The sequence below is a fragment of the Alligator mississippiensis genome, chromosome 4, assembly GCF_030867095.1.
Source record: "Alligator mississippiensis isolate rAllMis1 chromosome 4, rAllMis1, whole genome shotgun sequence".
In the NCBI taxonomy this organism is placed as follows: Eukaryota; Metazoa; Chordata; order Crocodylia; family Alligatoridae; genus Alligator; species Alligator mississippiensis.
Genome location: NC_081827.1, coordinates 57,778,372 through 57,797,089, shown reverse-complemented (window position 1 = coordinate 57,797,089; position 18,718 = coordinate 57,778,372).

Genomic DNA, 18,718 nt, shown 5'->3' with positions numbered 1-18,718 from the left:
AGTTTGAATCCAGACTTTCAAGCTCTAATTATTATTGATTAGCTGAAAGTGAAGATATTTCTGAAGCTAATCATAGGTAACCAAAAAGTTAACTATGCTTGTGTCATATACATTTGAATGTAGAATGTGGATATTATAATCAACAATAATTACTCCCAATGGTTCAAAGGCATCAAAGAGAAAAGGAAACAACCCCTGTTACAGCTTGCCCTGCACCACCACTAAACAGAATGAAATATATATATTTGTGCCTCTCACCCTTCTTTTACTAATGTTTTTACAAATGAGAGACCCTGTTTTGGAGATCAGCTGATCTGTCTCTTTCTAAAAGATTGAGGGTGGGTTGTTGATTGTAGCTATGTTGGTCCAAGGACATAGGAAGACAAGGTTCTTTGGGTAGATGTGATATCTTTTATTAGACAACCTAAAAAGTTGGAAAAATTGTTCTATGTCAGCTTTCAGATACAAACACCCTTCTTCAGGAATAGGGAAAAGTTTGTTGGTGTTTGTGTGCTTTCCTGGGTAGAATGTAAAATGCAGGTCTGTGAAAATGCAAATGACCAATGAATCTTCACCACCCCCGCAATTACTACACCCCACAACAGATTCATCAGCATTCCTGGATCTTACAGCTGCACCTCCAGAAATGTAATATATCTCATCCAATGAACCAAATGCCCTGATGGAAAATACATAGGAGAGACCAAACAACAACTGTGCACCAGAATGAATGCACACTGGAAATCTATCAAAGACAGGAATACCCAGTTACCTGTGGGGGCACATTTCTCACAAGAAAACCACTCTCTCTCTAATCTCTCAGTCCTGATCCTCAAAGGAAACTTACAAAACACTTCTCAGAGACAAGCCTATGAACTCCACTTCATCAGCCTCCTGGATACTAAAAATCATGGACTAAATATAGACATTGGATTTATGACACATTATAACCAGCCTGACATTTGACTCCCCAGGTATCTCTCCACTATTCCTCCCCCTTCTCTCCCCCCCCAGCCTGTGTCCACCCATTGACTCCTCAATCTACATTTTCACTGACTATCTGTCTTGTATGCATACCAGACCAGCCTCTGGCTTCTTTACTTTTCATTCCATCCAGGAAGAGCACACACCAATTGCAGAAACTTCCTTAGCCTGACAAAGGGTTTTTGAACCTGAAAGCTTGCTTACTAATTGTTTTCCAACTATTTAAGTTGGTCTAATAAAAGAAATCAGATTCACCCAAAGAACCTTGAATGCCCAGCAGTGAGGTTCAAAGGGAATGGGAAACAATAGGTGTGAGAAGGCGTTGTGGGGGGGAAGGGAACAAGGTGATAAAATGTAGCTGGTAAAATGCAGACAGGTTACCTGGAGTTATCAGATGGGAAGAAGGTTATAATATGCCATAAATCCAATGTCTATATTTAGTCCATGGTTTTTTGTATCCAGTAGATTTATGAAGTGAAGGTCATAGGCTCATCTACAAAGGTATTTTGTAAATTCCCTTTGAGCATTAGAACTGAGAGATTGGAGGGAGAGTGGTTGTCTTGTGAGAAGTGTGCACTCACAGGCAATTGGATATTTTTGTCTTTGATAGATTTTTCGGTGTGCATTCATTCTGGTATGCAGTTTTTTTGTTTCTCCTACATATATTCCATCAGGGCATTTAGTGCACTGGATGGCTCACCTGGAAGAATTCCTCAAGAGCTGGACCATCAAACCCATGCTATACCTAATAGGGGTTCACAGATACATTGGTCCCATATGGGATCAGCACCGATATAAGGAAAATTGACTGTATCAGCAATTGGCTGCTTTTCCAGCGGTGAGGGAGGGAGTGGGCCTGGGGCAGGGGAAGGTGCTGTACATCTGGGGTGGAGTGTGGGATGGAGCTGTGGCTTGTTTGGGGGATGCAGAGAGGAGGGTGGCTTCTGCTGCTATGTGCACCCTGGGAGGGTATGGGGGTGTGTGTGCCCCAGATCTGTGCATGGGGCAAGGGTGGGATGTCTCTGTGAGCTGGGCCCAGGGTGGCACTGAGCTCTTTCCGTCAGGGGGCTGGGCCACGCTGTGCTCGGGGTAGGTGGCAGCAGTACTGGGTGGAAGCTATGGGGTGGGCTACAGCCACCCCAACATTCGCCGTAGCCCTCTCCCAGTGCCACTACTGCCTGCCCTGAGTGCAGCCCAGTCCAGCCTCCCATTGGGATGAGCCTATGAATTGGGAGCCAGTGAACAGGGGCTGCAAACAGGGTAAACAGTTTGCTGGCAGTTGCTGGGGGAAGAGGAGGAATGGGAAGAGAAGCCAGGCACCAGATCCTGCCTAGGGAAGATAAGTGATCCACCTGACTGTGCCTTTGGTTTGCTGAGTGTTTAATTGGTGGGCTGTGTGTGTTTGGGGTGTGTGCTCTGAGAAGCTGGGAGTGATTGGTGATTGCTGAGTGGTTGCTGCCTGCGCCTGATAGAAGCCCTAACAAGGGGGCAGAGCCAGTCCAGGCCCAGCAGCGTATAAAAGGAGACTCCCCAGGTGACCAGGGAGCCAGTGAACAGGGGCTGCAAACAGGGTAAGCAGTTTGCAGGCCAGTTCATGGGCCCTCCCCCCACTTTCTTGAGGTTCAGGTCTTTCAGCTTGGCATGAGGAAGCAGGAAAACAAGGGAACTCTTTGGGGCCAACAAGAAATAAACAGGCCAGTTCCAGGTGGGTTTGCTTGGGAAGGTCTGCTTGCAAGAAGGAGCAGTAAGAAAGAGATGGCAGATTAAGAGCCCCAGGGAAGTGGCTGGAGGATATTGCAATGCCAGCGCCACTGCCTCTGCTTGCACCTGTGAACCTTCTGTCCCGTCAGGACCATTCACCATCAATGCTTCCACCCAGGTCCAGGTTTGGCACTGTGGGGACTGTGGTTTCCTTCCAGTGACAGCCAGATCAGGGAGTGCCTGAGGTGTCAGTGGTGCATCATGGTGGTGTCTCTCAGGGAACAAACAAGAGAACTATAAGATGAGGTGATGAGGCTCTGAATCATCCTCTGTCATGATGTGTTCATCGATTTGATGCTGGAGAAGACCTCCAGGATTGTGCAGGAAAAAGTGCCAGATGCAGAGCTAGAGAAGAGAGAGGACATGGACACCCAAGAGGGTGGAAACTGGAGGCTTGTGACTTCTGGTAGCAAGCAGAGAGCTTTACTTCCACCTGAAGTCATTCATCTGAAAAATATATATGCGGCCGTAGCAGCAGAGAGGGAGGAGCATGTTCCTTTGGTAGAGGAAGACAGGCCAGGCCTCACCAAGGTGGGAAGGATTGAGATGACTGCCACCAAGAAGAAGTGATGGGTGGTGGTTGCTAGAGACCCTCTCCCATGGGGGATGGAGGAAGCCATCTGCTGACCTGACCTGTTGTCTTGGGAGGTCTGCTGCTTACCTGGAGCCTGGATCTGAGATGTCATGGAAGAACTATCGAGGCTCATCCAGCCCTCTGACTACTACCCTATGCTGCTCATCTGTATGAGCACCAATGATACTGCCAGGGAGACTGTGAGAATATCAAAAGTGACTACAGGGCTCTGGGTGCAAGGGTGAGGGGGTCTGGGGCTCAGGTTGTATTCTTGTTGATCTTTCTTGTCAAAGGCAAGGGACTGGGCAGGAGCAGGTGCATCCTGCAGATCAACACTTGGCTGTGTAGGTGATATCTCCAGCAGGGATTTGGCTTCTTTGACCATGAGATATTCTTCCAAGAATGATTGTTGGGAAGAGATGGGATCCACCCAACAAAGAGAGGGAATAGCATCTTTGCAGACAGGCTTGTTAACCTAGCGAGGAGGGCTTTAAACTAGGTTCACCAGGGGATGGTGACTAAAGCCCTGAGGTATGTGAGGAAGTGGGAGATGTGGAGGAAGAGCAAGCAGGAGGGGGAAAGTGCTCTCATAATTCCTGAGAAATTGCGGCAATCAACTAGTTGACTCAGGTGAATGTACACAAATGCACGGAGTCTGGGAAACAAGCAGGAAAAAATGGAAGTCCTTACACTGTCATGGAACTATGAGGTGATCAGAATAACAGAGACTTGGTGAGGTAGCTCAAATGATTGCAGCATTGTGATGGATGGGTACAAAATGTTCAGGAAGAACAGGCAGGGAAGAAAAGGAGCAGTTGCACTTTATGTAAAAGAGCCATATGAGTCCTCAGATCTCCAGTATGAAGCTGGAGATAGGCCTGTTGAGAATCTCTGGGTTGGGGTCAGAGGGGAAAGCAACAAGGGCGATGTTGTGGTAAGGGTCTGCTATAGACCACCTCCCCGGAGGAAGTGGTGGATGAGGCTTTCTTTAAACAGCTAGCAGAGGTTTCCCAGTCACAAGTCCTGGTTCTCATGGGGGACTTCAATTGCCCTGACATCTGCTGGGAGGGCAATACAGCAGTGTGCAGGCAATCCAGGAAGTTTTTGGAGAGTGTTGGGGACAGCTTCCTGGTGCAAGTGCTGGAGTGGCCAACTTGAGGCCATGCTCTTTTTGACCTGCTGCTCACAAACAGGGAAGAATTGGTGGGGGATGTAATAGTGGATGGCAACGTGGACAGCAGTGACCATAAGATGATTGAGTTCAGGATCCTGAGGAAAGGAAGGTTGGAGAGCACCAGAGTAAGGACCTTAGACTTCAGAAAAGCAGACTTGGACTTGCTTAGGGAACTCATGGGCAGGAAGCCAGACTGTGTGGGAGGGGAGTCTAGGAAAGCTGGCTGTACTTCAAAGAAGCCTTACTGAGAGTGCAGGAACAAACCATCCCAATGTGCAGGAAGACTAGCAAGTATGACAGAAGACCAGCTTGGCTTAGTAGGGAATTCTTCAGTAAACTAAATTGCAAAAAGGAAGCTTATAAGAAGTGGGAACTTGGACAAAGAACTAGGGAAGAGTATGAGAGTATTGCTTAGGCCTGCAGGGATGAAGTCAGGAAGGCCAAAGCACAATTGAAGTTGTAGCTGGCAAGGGATATGAGGGATAACAAGAAGGGTTTCTACAAGTATGTTGGTACCAAAAGGAGGATCAGGGAAAGTGTGGGCCCCTTACTGAATGGGGGAGGCAACCTAGTGATGGAGGATGCAAAAAAGCCTGAAGTGGAGGATGCCTTTTTTTGCTTCACTCTTCACAGGCAAGGTCAGCTCCCAGACTACTGCATCAGTCAACATGGTTTGGGGAGAAGGTGAGAAGCCCTCAGTGGTGAAAGAACAGGCTAGGGACTACTTAGAAAAGCTGGGTGTGTACAAGTCCATGGGGCCAGATGGGATACACCCGAGGGTGCTTAGGGAGTTGGCTGATTTGATTGTAGAGCCATTGGCCATCATTTTTGAAAACTTACGGCAATCAGGAGACATCCTGGATGGTCGGAACAGGTCAAAAGTAGCACCCGTATTTAAGAAAGGAAAGAAGGAGGATCCAAGGAACTACAGACCAGTCAGCTTCACCTCAGTCCCTAGAAAAATCATGGAGTAGATCCTCAAGGAATCCATTTCTAAGCACTTGGAGGAGAAAAAGTTGATAAGGAACAGTCAGCATGGATTCACCAGGGCAAGTCATGCCTGACCATCTGATTGCCTTCTATGATGAGGTGGGAGCCTGGGTATAAGGCTAGGCTGCAAGAGAAGAGCTTGCAGTTGCTGTGGAGGGCCAAAGGAACAACATCACTCAGCTGGAGATCTGCTGTTCCCAGAACAGCGTGTAGGTTCAGGTTAGGAACTATGGGGATAGAGGAGTGTGAAGAGACCAAGAGTACTTACCAGGAACAGACCCCTAGCCAGGGGAAGTTGCTTAGCTGTAGCGGTGTGGCCACGCTTCAACGGGACATCTCCATCTACCCCGGTGCCACTTTATCATCTCGCTGGGTGAGGCGGATTGACCTAATTAAGCAGCCGGGGCTATTTCCAGTCCAGGGAGATGGGACAGGGAGAGGAGAGTAGAAGGAGAAGACAGGGAAGGAAGATAGGGTGAATACCTGTCTGCTGCCCAGAATTGAAGTCTTCAGGAATGGGGCAAGAGACCTGCAGGGTCTTTAGAGCTCGGAGGAGCTCATACCTACAGAAAGGAGACGTTTCTGCATTAATTGGTTTCTGCGAGTGGTCAATTAAGCTGGAGCAGCATCAATTACTGTACGTGAAAGAAAAATAAACCAGAAAAAAATGCTTGCTCATGGCTCCAGTGAGCAAGTGCTTGTCTACTGAAGGCAGGAGAAGAGAGAGATGGCCTCCAAGTTCCCTGCAGCTGGGAAAGAAGCACTGTACAGAGAGCAAGTTTTTCTTTAATTTAATTTTTGTTTGCAAAGAAGTTTTGTTGTGTATCTGGTCTAGCACTGGGGCAAGTGTCAGTCAACACAGGGTTGGGGAGTCATCACCCCTCCCCCGTTAATTAAGTCATCAAAGTCATGGCAGGTGAGATAAGAGCGAGAAAGACCGACCCAATTGTGCTGACTGGAGCTGGCTTTGGGGGAGAAGAAGGCCAGTGAATGTCAACAGGATGCAAAGGCTCACGTCCATACCTGGGGATATCCCGACAAGGAGGTTCCTGGTCCTGGGTAAGATGGAAAACTGCACCCTGCTGGGGTTGGATGGTGTGGTGGGGATACCTGTGGCAGGGTAGCCTCCAGGAAATGCCACACACTGTGCCTCCCCAGTGAAAGGTGAGTATTGGGCACTGGGAAGCCTCAGTCCCAGCTGCTTTGCAGGTGACCCTGTGGAAGTGAACGGCTAGAGGAGCACACCCTGACAAAAAAGCACAGGGCCAAGGTCCACTGAGTGGGGCCTCAGGTGGGTCCAGGCCATGAGAAGGGGGCCTGATACAGGGCCTAGGCCCACTGAGTTAGGTCTGAAGCCCAAGGGGCATTAGGGCCAGCAGCCCAGTGAAGGGCAGGGTAGAAGCCCAGCGAGGGAGCTTGGTGTTGAGGCCCCAGTGTAGGGGCATGGGAAGAAGCCCTAGTCAGGGGGCATGAGGCCAAGGCAGGTCTGAGGACACCTGGGGTCAAGTTTGTGGATATGGATGTCATCTGAGAGGCATGGGACAGGGTATAAGGGGAGGTTCAGAGCCATGTATTTGCCCTTGGCACCAGGACAATTCAATAGGCAGCCTCCTGTCCGGGAACAACGTAAGTTACACCAAAACATGGCAGGTGAGGCAGGTGGGAGGACTGCCCTAGAGAAGTCCTGTTTGGGCCGACATTGGGATGGCCCACTTGTTACAGGCACATTTATAACCTACCTGCCATCTTATAACTCCAGGTAACCTGTCTGTATTTTAGCAGCTACATTTGCTCACCTTACAGTTTTGGGCCTGTCTGACATTTTCTCCATGAGAAAAAAGAGTCCTTTGGTTTCTAAGGAAAAAAACCTTTACAGATAATCTGTAACAATCACCTTCCATCCTACATTGAGGGGGGGAAATTTTCTCAGCTTCCTGCTAAGTTCAGGGTTACAGTCACTGCTGTGAACTATGGGAGAAGCACTTAAGCTGCCAAAAGAAGAATAAACTGCTGTCAGAAAATAATGTGTCCAGCACTGATCTGAAACCCTTTGTATATTCAGCAGATTTAAAACAAGCAATTCTAAGCCAATATTATTATGGATGAACTTCTCCTTTCTTTGGTTTCTGTGTTTTGAACATGCCTAGGAGGAAGTCTTAATAAGGTGTCACAGATATTTACATTATATAAAGAGTTATTGAAGGGTTAAAACTTTCATTTTGGCCTTCTTTCTTGCTCTCTTTTTTTCAGTATGCAAAGACAGAGAACAGCCTATCTGTCAAACTGTGTGACATAATACTTAATACTGGGATACATAGTTCCTTTTACCCTCAGGCCACTAGTTTAAATCCAGCACAGTGTCCAGTAATATTAAGCTCCATAAATGACTAAAAGACAGATGTTTTTGGCTTGTGTTTAATGAGTCAGTTGTGTCAGTTAGCTTGATCAGAAGGTATTTACACTGGTACTAACTGATATCCCAGCTGGTAGGCTTTCAGCAGAAATACAAATTATTTAATTGGCCCTGGAAAGTAAACTTCTCAATTGAAAGGCAATCCCTTCAGAGCATGTTTGGTTTTTTTTCCTTCGGGAAAAGAGTTTGCAGAAGTTTCCATGACTGGAGTTATGTACGCTCTATAACTAAACAAAAGATAATAAGATTCCCAGTGTACTATTTTGCAAAAGAATGAAATATATTTTGAAAGAAAATTTCAAAATATTTATATTTTTTGCACACAGTAAGAATACAATGGTAATATCTTATTCTCTAATTCTCTTTTATTTCTTAGCCTTATTTTGATTTTAAACAATTTTAAAACAGCACAGAGATTTTCTCTGCAATTTTATTTATCCATTCATATAAAATTTAGAGCTACTTGGTGTCTGCTCCAGAGTGGTCATAGCCTAAAAGAGGCCAAATATACAAAAAGAGAGATGAAGGAAAAGGGGTTCAGGGGCAGGGGGAACAGATAGAGAGGACAAAATAAAAGTAAAGTCGCCAAGGTGGTGATTAAGTGCATATTTTTTTATAACCCAGTGTTTGATAACTCAAGGCTTTTGAGGATTTTTATTAAGATACATGGACTATTTCCAAATTTTCACCATTTTGAGTCAACTTCAAGAGAGTTTTAGCAAACTTGATGCAGTATGTTGTACTAGTGAACCAAAAATTTATCAGGTGATACATCAAGTCCCTGTCAAGTCTCCTTTAAAAACCAGCTTCAGCACAATAGAGAAAAATGGAAACTCTTTCCAGGCACCTTATTAAAAGTACAGAGTGTGCTTGATTGCATTTACATTCATAGTTAATTCCTGACACCGCTGAACATATGAAGAGATAATTATGACAATGGTGCCAGTTATTTTTAAATGACTATATGAATATACATTTTTTAAAATTACAACATTAAGTGTGTGTCTTTATCAAATGAAAAATGTATGTCTGTTATTCATTCATTAGTAAAATTCTGCATCCACAGTAAAATATTTGGCTTTAACTGAAAGAAGTTTCATTATACTTCCAGAAGCAGAAGTATAGAATAATGTGGAAATTCAATTTATATTCCCTGTGACAGCATGCTAAAATTATAAGCTACAATAATACAGCTGAAAATCATTATGATTTGAAAGATCCAAAAGAAAAGTTGGCAGAAAACTGCAGTTTTCCATTCCTTAAAAAAAGCCTCATTAATCTTATGAGCAGCAGGTAAAGTTGTTAGTATAGGAGAGGAAATGACCACTCCGTTTGTATCCTCTTCTTTTTAAACACTTGCTGAAAACTTACATCTAGATACATTTCAAAGCATATTAATGGGGCATTGAAGGTTATGTACCAGGCCCTTTTTGCTAAGCTTCTTATTTTTTAATCTACTGTCAAGAAGATTACTGACCTTTCTTTTTATGCAATGCAAAAGTTAGATGGTTGAGTAATAAAATTTCCAACCTCTTAGTCACACATGAAGCCACTTATTCAGAGAGAGAAGTCGTGTGTGTGCTTAGCTTAAGAAATAGAGAACTTTATTATAAAGCAAGAAGGCTTCTGTTTAATGAAGAAATCTGTGTAAGCAAATGTGGAAACAGAGTGTAATTGAATTTGTATAACTGGGAAGCCAGCAAATTATGAAGAGAAAGGAGGATGGAGAGGACTAAAAGTAATGTAGTTTGGGGGATAACAGCAGAGAAGTTTTGATGGAAATGGTTTCTAATCCTGCACCCACTACTTGCAACAGTAATTCTATATGTGGGAATTTCATAGGCTTTAAGTTACTTTCAGATGCCCAAGGAACAGCATTCTTTTGCCGTTTGCATTAGCCTGGTGGGACATAGGATGTCTGAGAGCACAGAAGCTGTTGGAGCACTGGCTCCTGAGTTTCAAGACACCCAAATCTGCAGATGGCCAAGAAGCTAGGTGGGAAAAATGGCAGGAAGCCAGGCAGAGTTCCATGACAACCCACCATGGGTCCATTGAAATCTTTTGAATTCAAACTGTTTTCACAAGATGTTTTGATTTTGACAAATCGGCAAATTCTGATGGGAAGAAAATATGTTGTTGGAATCTTCCCAACCAGCCTTACTGAGTAATACAAATTGCAGAAAACCTCGAAGGCTGAAAATGTGTCCTTGGCTTGTAAGAGTGAGCCTCGCTTACATGCAAGAGCTAAAATTAGCAATACCTTTCTATTGATTTTTGGGGGATGGGTTTTACAGCATCCAATTTGGCCTTTGGCTATAAAAGTGCAAACCCCATTGAAGTCAACATTCACAGGAAACCTTGGGACAAAATGATGCTCCTTAGAACTGCAACTTGTGAGGTCCTTCTAAAGCTGTTCTGTCATTTGCTGGAAGCTGCAGGCCTCTGCAGACAGAGCAACAGTCACAGAGTGAAAAGACCAGTGAACCCTGGGAGACCACAATAAAAGGCCCTAAGAGACCAACATAAAGAGAAGTTGCTGCAGAGAGTGAGAGTACTTGTGACTGCTTTAAAAAGCTCTTCGAGATTAGTTCACCAGTTAACGTTCACATGGATTAAGACTGAGTAATAATGCCTAAACCTGCTCCCATTAAAGTCAATTTTCTTGATCCCAGGAGCCACCCCTGCAGCCCAGGAGCCACCTCTAGCCCTCAGCTCTGTGGCTCTGTGCAGGATGGGAGGGGGAAGGGAGGAGGGGGAGTAAGCTGCTGGCTGGGGTTGGAAGGAGGCTGCAAGGGGGGTGCTCTGATTTCCCCCCAGACCCATCCAGCTGAGGCTGGGCAAACCCCAGCTGACAGCTTGTTCTTGCTCCCCTCTTCCCTCTCCCCTCTTCCCCCCTCCTATCCTGCTAACAGCTTGAGGGGTGGAGCTGGGCTGCATCAGCTCAGACCCAATCATGCCACACATTAACCATAGGGTACACAAGTTTCTTAAGGCTCTCCAAAGTGGAGCACCTTCATCTGATCCCTTATTTGATGTGGGTTTTGTTGCACAATCAGCCACTTCAAAAGTACTCTGCAGCCATACGCATGTCATGGCACAGATGTAGAGCGCTTTCAGGGGACCAATCATGCAACAAACATAACTTCTGTCTGTACCTAGAATGGTAGAAAGAAAGTCTGGAAGGGACTGTAATATGTCATTGAAACTCCTTCCCCAAGGCAGGGGATCAACTGTAAATAAACCATTTCTGACAGGTATTTCATAGATTCATAGATGCTAAGGTCAGAAGGGACCTCAACAGACCATCAAGTCTAATCCCCTGGCTAGGCAGAAAAGAGTGCTGGGGTCAGATGACCCCAGCCAGATGACTATCCAGCCTTCTCTTAAAGACCCCCAAGGTAGGAGAGAGCACCACCTCCTTTGGAAGCCCATTCCAAATTTTGGCCACCCTTATCCTATAGAAGTATTTCTTGATATCTAGCCCAGATCTGCTCTCTGTCAGTTTGTGACCATTGTTCCTTGTTCCTGCAAGAGGGGCCCTGGTGAACAGAGTATCTCCGATCCCTTGCTGTGTCCCCCTAATGAATTTGTAGGTGGCCACAAGATCACCACTCAGCCTTCTCTTGTAGAGGCTGAAGAGGTCCAGGTCCCTCAGTCTCTCCTCATAGGGCTTGTCCTGCAAGCCCCTAACCACATGAGTGGCCCTCCTCTGGACCCTCTCTAGTCTATCAACATCCTTCTTGACGTGCGGCACCCAAAACTGGTCGCAGTACTCCAACTGCAGTCTGACCGGTGCTACACAGAGGGGAAGTATCACCTCCTTGGTTCTATTTGTCATGCATTTGCTGAGGCATGATAAAGTGTGGTTAGCTTTGCTGATGATTTCATCACACTAATGACTTATGTTCATTTTGGAGTCCACTACTTTGAGATGCCTTTTCACTTCTGTGCTGCTGAGAGGGTCACTTCCCAGCCAGTAGGTGTGCTGGATATTTTTGCACCCTAGGTGCAGCACTTTGCACTTGTCCTTATTGTACTGCATCCTATTGTGTACTGCTCAATTTTCCAACCTGGCTAGGTCTGCCTGCAATTGTCTCCTACCCTCCGGAGTGTGCACTTCACGCTACAATTTAGTATCGTCCGAAAACTTGGACAGAGTATACTTCACACCCACATCCAAGTAACTGATGAAGATGTTGAAGAGTACAGGTCCAAGGACCGAACCCTGCAGGACCCCACTACCCACATCCTTCTAGGTCAATACTGACCCATCTACTACCACTCTGTGGGTGTGACTGCTAAGCCAGTTTGCCACCCATGGATCATGTAAATATCTATGTCACAGCTTCTTAATTTATTTATGAGAATGGGATGAGATACCATATCGAAGGCCTTGCTAAAATCCAAGAAAATGACATCCACCTCTACTTCTGCATCTAAGCATTTTGTGACCCTGTCATAAAATGAAACCAGATTGGTCAGGCATGATCTACCTGCTACAAATCCATGCTGGTTTCCCTGCTGCATTATTTTTCCTGCTGGAGTCCCACAAATACGATCCTTCATAATCTTTTCAAAGACCTTTACAAGGATGGAGGTGAGACTGACTGGCCTATAATTACTCGAATCCTCCTTCCTCCCCTTCTTGAAAATAGGGACCACATTAGCCCTTTTCCAGACCACCGGGACCTGACCCGAGCACCACAAGTGCTCAAACAGCCATGCCAGTGGTTGTGCTATGACACCAGTCAATTTCTTCAGTAGTTTTGGATGCAGCTCATCCAGGCCTGCTGACTTGAACACATATAGTCCATCCAAATGACTATCTGCACCAAGTAAGTTTTGACAGTTGGTGGGCTGGTGTCCTTCTGATGCCCGTCTAAGAACCCATTAGGAGACTTATCTTGAGCCCTGTTCAGGAACACCAAGGCAAAAAGCTAATTTAATAGCTCAGCCTTGTCACCCCCTCAGTCACTAATTGCTCCTTCTTGTTCAGTAGGGGTCCTGTGCTGCCCTGTGCCTTCCTTTTATTCCCTACATACCTAAAAAAAAGACTTTTTCTTGTCTTTATTTGTGTTGCCAGCTTCAGCTCTGTAGTTGCTTTGGCTTTTCTAACTGCCTCCCTGCAAGTGCAGGCCAAGTAGGTATATTTCTCCTTGGTAGCTTTCCCCTGCTTCCACCACCTATATGCCTTCTTTTTTGCCCTTAGGCTCCCCTGGATTCTCCTGTTTAGCGAAGGAAGTTTTTTGGTTCCTTTCCCCCTTTTCCTCGTACTGGGATAGTCTCCCTCTGAGCCCAAAGGATCGCTTCCTTTAGAAACGACCACCCTTCCTGGACTCCTATCTCACCTATACGCTTATCCTGCAGTGCGTCATTAACTAGGCTCCTAAGCACACTGAAATTAGCCTTCCTAAAGTCAAGCACTTCCACCCTACTAGTTATCTTACGCACCATACACTGTATGGTAAATTCAATTGATTGGTGGTCACTGTCCGCAAGGTAACCATGAATTTGCAGCTCCCCTACCAAGTCCTCCCCCATAGCCAGCACCAAGTCCAATAAGGCATTCCCCCTAGTGGGACTGTATACCTCCTGCATTAGGTGAAGGTCCTGCATGTACATTAAGAACAATTTGTCCAACTTGTTCCAATGATGGTTATTCCACAACCTTGCTAAGTATTCTATTTGAGTGATTATCTACCCTTAGAATTAGAAAGTATCTCTTAGCGTGCCTATAGATGTTCAGTGAGGCTGCTCCAATGTGTTGTAATTACAGTGCATTGGAAAAGACTTGATTAATTTAGTCTGCTGCAGCGTGGTAATTACCGTGCTCCAGCAGAATCTAGTGTCACACGTATCAGCATCCCCGTGCTCAAAGATGGCAGGAGGGGCACTTTAATTAAGGCTTGTTTGGTGACCTTTAGTTAAAAGCACCCCCACCACCATTTTTCAGTGTGGATATACTGATACACATGATGCTCCAGGTGCTTTAATTAAAGTGCCCCCCCCACCGTATGTGTATAAATGCCCCTAAAGTCCAATTTAAATCTCCTTGTTACAATTTAAGTCCATGTGTTCTTGTCCTGTCCAGAGTAGACATGGAAAACAGTTTAGAACCTTTCTTTTTGCAGCAAATGTTTACACACTTTAAGACTATTATCATGGCTCCTCTTAGTCTTCTCATCTCTAGACTTAACAAACCAGGTTGTTCAATTCTTTCTCATAGGTCATGTTTTCTTGTCCTTTGATCATTTTTATTGCTCTCTAAGGCTCTCTCCAGTTGTTCCACATATGTCTTGAATTGTGGTGTCTAAAGCTAGATATAAAACTCCAGCTAAGGTCTTATCATTTCATAGATTTCATAGACATTAGGGCTGGAAGGGACCTCGGAAGATCATCGAGTCCAGCCCCCTGCCCAAAGGGCAGGAAGTCAGCTGGGGTCATAGGATCCCAGCAAGTTAAGCATCTAGTTTGTTCTTGCAGGTGTTCAATGAAGGCACTTGAACCACCTCCGGTGGCAGGCTGTTCCAGACCTTGGGGGCTTGGACAGTAAAGAAATTCTTCCTTATGTCCAGCCTGAAATGGTCTTGAAGTAGTTTATGACCATTCGACCTAGTCGTCATCCCTTGGGGCGCTCTGGTGAACAAATGTTCCCCCAGATACTGGTGGTCACCCCGATAAACTTATAGGTGGCCATCAGATCACCCCTGAGCCTGCGCTTTTCCAGGCTAAAGAGCCCCAGGGCTCTCAGCCTGTCATCGTAGGGTCTGCTTCCCTGACCTCTGATCACGCGCGTGGCTCTTCTCTGGACTCTCTCAAGCTTCTCCACATCCTTTTTGAATTGTGGAGCCCAAAACTGGACACAGTACTCCAGCTGTGGCCTCACTAAGGCCGAGTACAAGGGGAGAATGACATTCCGGGATTTGCTTGAGACATTTTTAAGTAGAGTAGGATTACATAACATGTCTTGCATCTGGTACTCCTGTCTATATATCCTAATATGGTATTACCTTTTTTTTCCCTATAGGATGACATTTTTAATGTGTTCAGTGTTTGATCTATTACATCTCTTCTGAACTTTTGCTAAACTAGTCACTCCCTATTTTGTATGCATGCAATACATTATTGCTACCTAAATACAGTACTTAGCACTTGTTCATATTAAATGACATCTTATCTCAGACAAGTTCTCCAATTTGTCAAGATCATTTTCAATTCTAACTCTGCCTTCTACAGTCTTTTCATCCCCGCCAGGACTGGAGTCAGCAAATTTACCCTCCATTCTATCATTCAAGTCATTAATTAAAATTTTGGTAGACCCCTTCCAAATTGCACTTGTTACATCCTTCAAATTTGAGAAGGAGGGTGAGGAGGTGGGCCTTCAGAAGTAATGAGGAAAAAGACTAGTACAAGAAACTTGGTGGGGTGGGGTGGGGCAAGACTGGGATCAAGATATAAGAGGAGGGGCATAGGATATTGAAGTGAAGGGTAAAGTTGGGGTCTCTCATGAGGAATGGGGAGGTTAGGGTGAAAATTTTGGCACTGACAAAAGGATAGGCTTGTGGGAATCATGGGTAGCCAGGAAAGCACATTCTCCTCAACATCTGAACTGCAATTCAGAATCCTTGAATGTCAGAATTCCTTTTCTGTCAACAAATAGAGTTAAAACCCCCTGGCAAAATGTACCACTAGTAGCTGGTCGACATATCAGTTAGTCTATCAGCTCATGCGGTAGAGGTCTGTGCTCAAGTATTAAACCTAGTATACCATGTAAAGTTCAATATTGTACTTACTGAAGGAATTTCTGACTTTTTCAGTTTATTTTCTTAACTAACTGGAATGTTAATTTATATAACGACAGTTTAATAAACTGAAAATGATAGGAAATTACATTAGAGTGTATAGGTTACAAAATCAAGCACTTAACTTTAGTAAATACTGCAGCTTCTCATCCCCTTTTTGTATATGTATTATTATGAGACAGTATTTAAGTATGCTATACTGGAGGTGGTTGAAACCTTGTGGAAGCTGGTGTGTATAACTATCTATTGAATTCACTGCAAAAATAGTCGGAATGAATCAAGGTTATGTAGTAAATGATGATATTGTCTGTGGGAATCCTATCTCATTTCTTGCAGAAGGTGGAAGGCATGTAATGGATGTGGCAAGGATCCTGTGAAAGAAATAGGTGGTTTTGTAAGATTCGTAAATGACCTGGAAGATGGCATAGAGTGTGCACCCTCAGCAAGTTTACAGATGACATCAAGGTGGGGAGAGTAGTAGATATGCTGGAGGGTAGGGCTAGGACTCAGAGTGACTGAGATAAATTGGAGGATTGGAACAAAAGACATCTCAGGAGGTTCAACAAGGACAAGTGCAAAGTCCTGCACTTAGGATGGAACAATCCCAGACACCAGTACAGGCTGGCTGACTGGCTGGGTAGCAGCTCTGCAGAAAAGGACCTGGGGCATTAGTAGGGGTGTTGTCAGTAGGTCAACAGAAGTGATTCTTCTCCTCTATTCAGCACTGGTGAGGCCACAGCTGGAGTGTACTGTGTTCAGTTTTGAGCACCGCACTACAGAAAGGATGTGGACAAATTGGAGAGAGTCCATCAGAGGGCAACAAAAATGGTGAGTGGGCTGGGGGACATGGCTTCTGAGGGAAGACTGAGGGAACTGGGCTGATTTAGTCTAGAAAAGAGAAGACTGAGCAGGGATTTAATAGCAGCCTTCAACTACCTGAAGTGGAGTTGGAAAGAGGATGGAGCTAGACTGTTCTCAGTGGTGGCAGATGACAGAACAAGGAGCAATAGTTGCAAGTTGCAGCAAGGGAAGTTTGGGTTAGATATTAAGAAGGATTTTGTCACTAGAAGTGTAGTAAAATACTGGAACAGATTACTCAGAGAGGCGGAAGAAGCTCCATCTTTGGATGTTTTCAAAACCGGGCTAGATAAGGCTTTGGCTGGGATGACCTAATTGGGGATGGTCCTGCTTTGAGCATAGGGTTGGACTAGATGACCTCCTGAGGTCCCTTCCAATCCTAACTTTCTATGATTCTATGATTGTATCATAAAACCTATGCAGAAGGGGTAGATACAGATGGTCTGGGAGGTTAGGGACAGGTTAGATTGTGTTAAAAGTGCCTCCCCCCCAATTTAACTTAGTTCACCCAGGTGGGTCTTATACTTAGATCCCTAGTTAGATCCATGTAAGTGCAGACTGTACAGATAAGCCTAAAAATAGCTGAACTGATCTAAGTAAACTGTAATATGGAGGTTGTCTAACTTAGATCAGGTCCAGCAAGACCAGTCTAACTGAACTTCTGTACAGTTCCCAGCATAGCCCGGGGGCTGGGAAAACCCAGCAGCTGGCCCTAGCTCCAGCCCCAGCCCCAGGGCTGTGCTTTTTCTACCCTCCCTGCCCCCAGCATGGGGTTACTTTTAGCCCCCCACCTCCTTGCTCCTCCCCTAGATATACAACCCCTACCATGGACCAGTCAGCCCTTCCAAAACCTGCCAACCCCCTCATCCTGGAAACCACTCCTAGTACCAGTTTTACTGGTGTTTGCTGGTGCTGGGAGATGAGGAAGTAAGTTGGGGGGGGCAGAGGAGGGGCAGGCAGGATGGTAGGGTTGGTTTTTCAGGCAGACTTGTTCACCTGGGTGTGTTTAAAAATAGCCCCTGGTTCTGGAAGGGAGAGGAAGCCCCCAATCAACCCAAGCCCCACCCCCCCTCAAAGGACCCTGCTAGACCTCCAATCCTCCTGCAAACCCCTCCCCCCCACTATAGATCTGGCTAGCCCCCTGATCCACCTGATACCTCATGGAGCCCACTTGTCCCCTGATCCTCCTCCTGGAGTCTGCTTACCCCCCCAATTTCTCCCAAGCTCCTTCCCACTAGCCTCCCCATCTCAACTTACATTAGATCATGTGGCCATTTTTAACTTGATCTAACTTCCCCAGTACATACCCAGGAGGGCCAAGTTAAGATTGAACAGTGATAAATATATGAGCTCCTAACTTTTGAATGCTTGATTTTACAACCTTAATGTGCATTGAATGTAGTTTTTTTTTAATTATATCACTTACAACAACAAATAGGGATCAGAGAATATAGGAGAATGGGGGACTAGTAAGTTAATATTTTGTAAAAGCTCATCTTCAGTCCTGGGATACACCTTTCCAGAAAAGTTTATGTACTGCTGTGGGAGACAGTACTTTTTCCAGATGACGGAAGTTATTGAGCATTATTCAGCACAGTAAATTCTTATTTTACTAGCTCTCCTCTATTTTATTTTTTAAGTTTTGTATTCTTCAAACCATTCATGAAAATCCTATTCGAGAGCACCTTTTAAAAGGAAAAAGCCAAGGGCTACATATGCCTTTACTGTTTTTTATTCAGAGAAGGAACACAGTTGATTCAGCAAAAAAGCTTTTGATTCCACTGACTTAGAATATATGTTCATTAATATTTATGTAGTACCATTGAAGGTGCATGGTGCTGTGCAGACAAATCAGATGACAAGGTCCTTGTCCTAAGAAGCTTACAAGACAGATAACATAATGAATAATGACATAGACCAAGAAAGGTCAAGAGGGGAGGGTGGGGAGGGAATGTGGAAGGAAAAGAAATAAAAGGAAACAACAAAAAAGGAATGATCTGCATGAAAGAGCCATTATTTACAAAGAATGTTGATCAGGTAATCTGACTCTGTTTTTTATCTAGGATTTGTGTTTTGCTTTGTTTTATTATTTTTAGTAATTGGGCATGGATGTGACAGTGTTATGTGCTAGAGATGAGATTAATGATGAAAGGCTAAAAGAG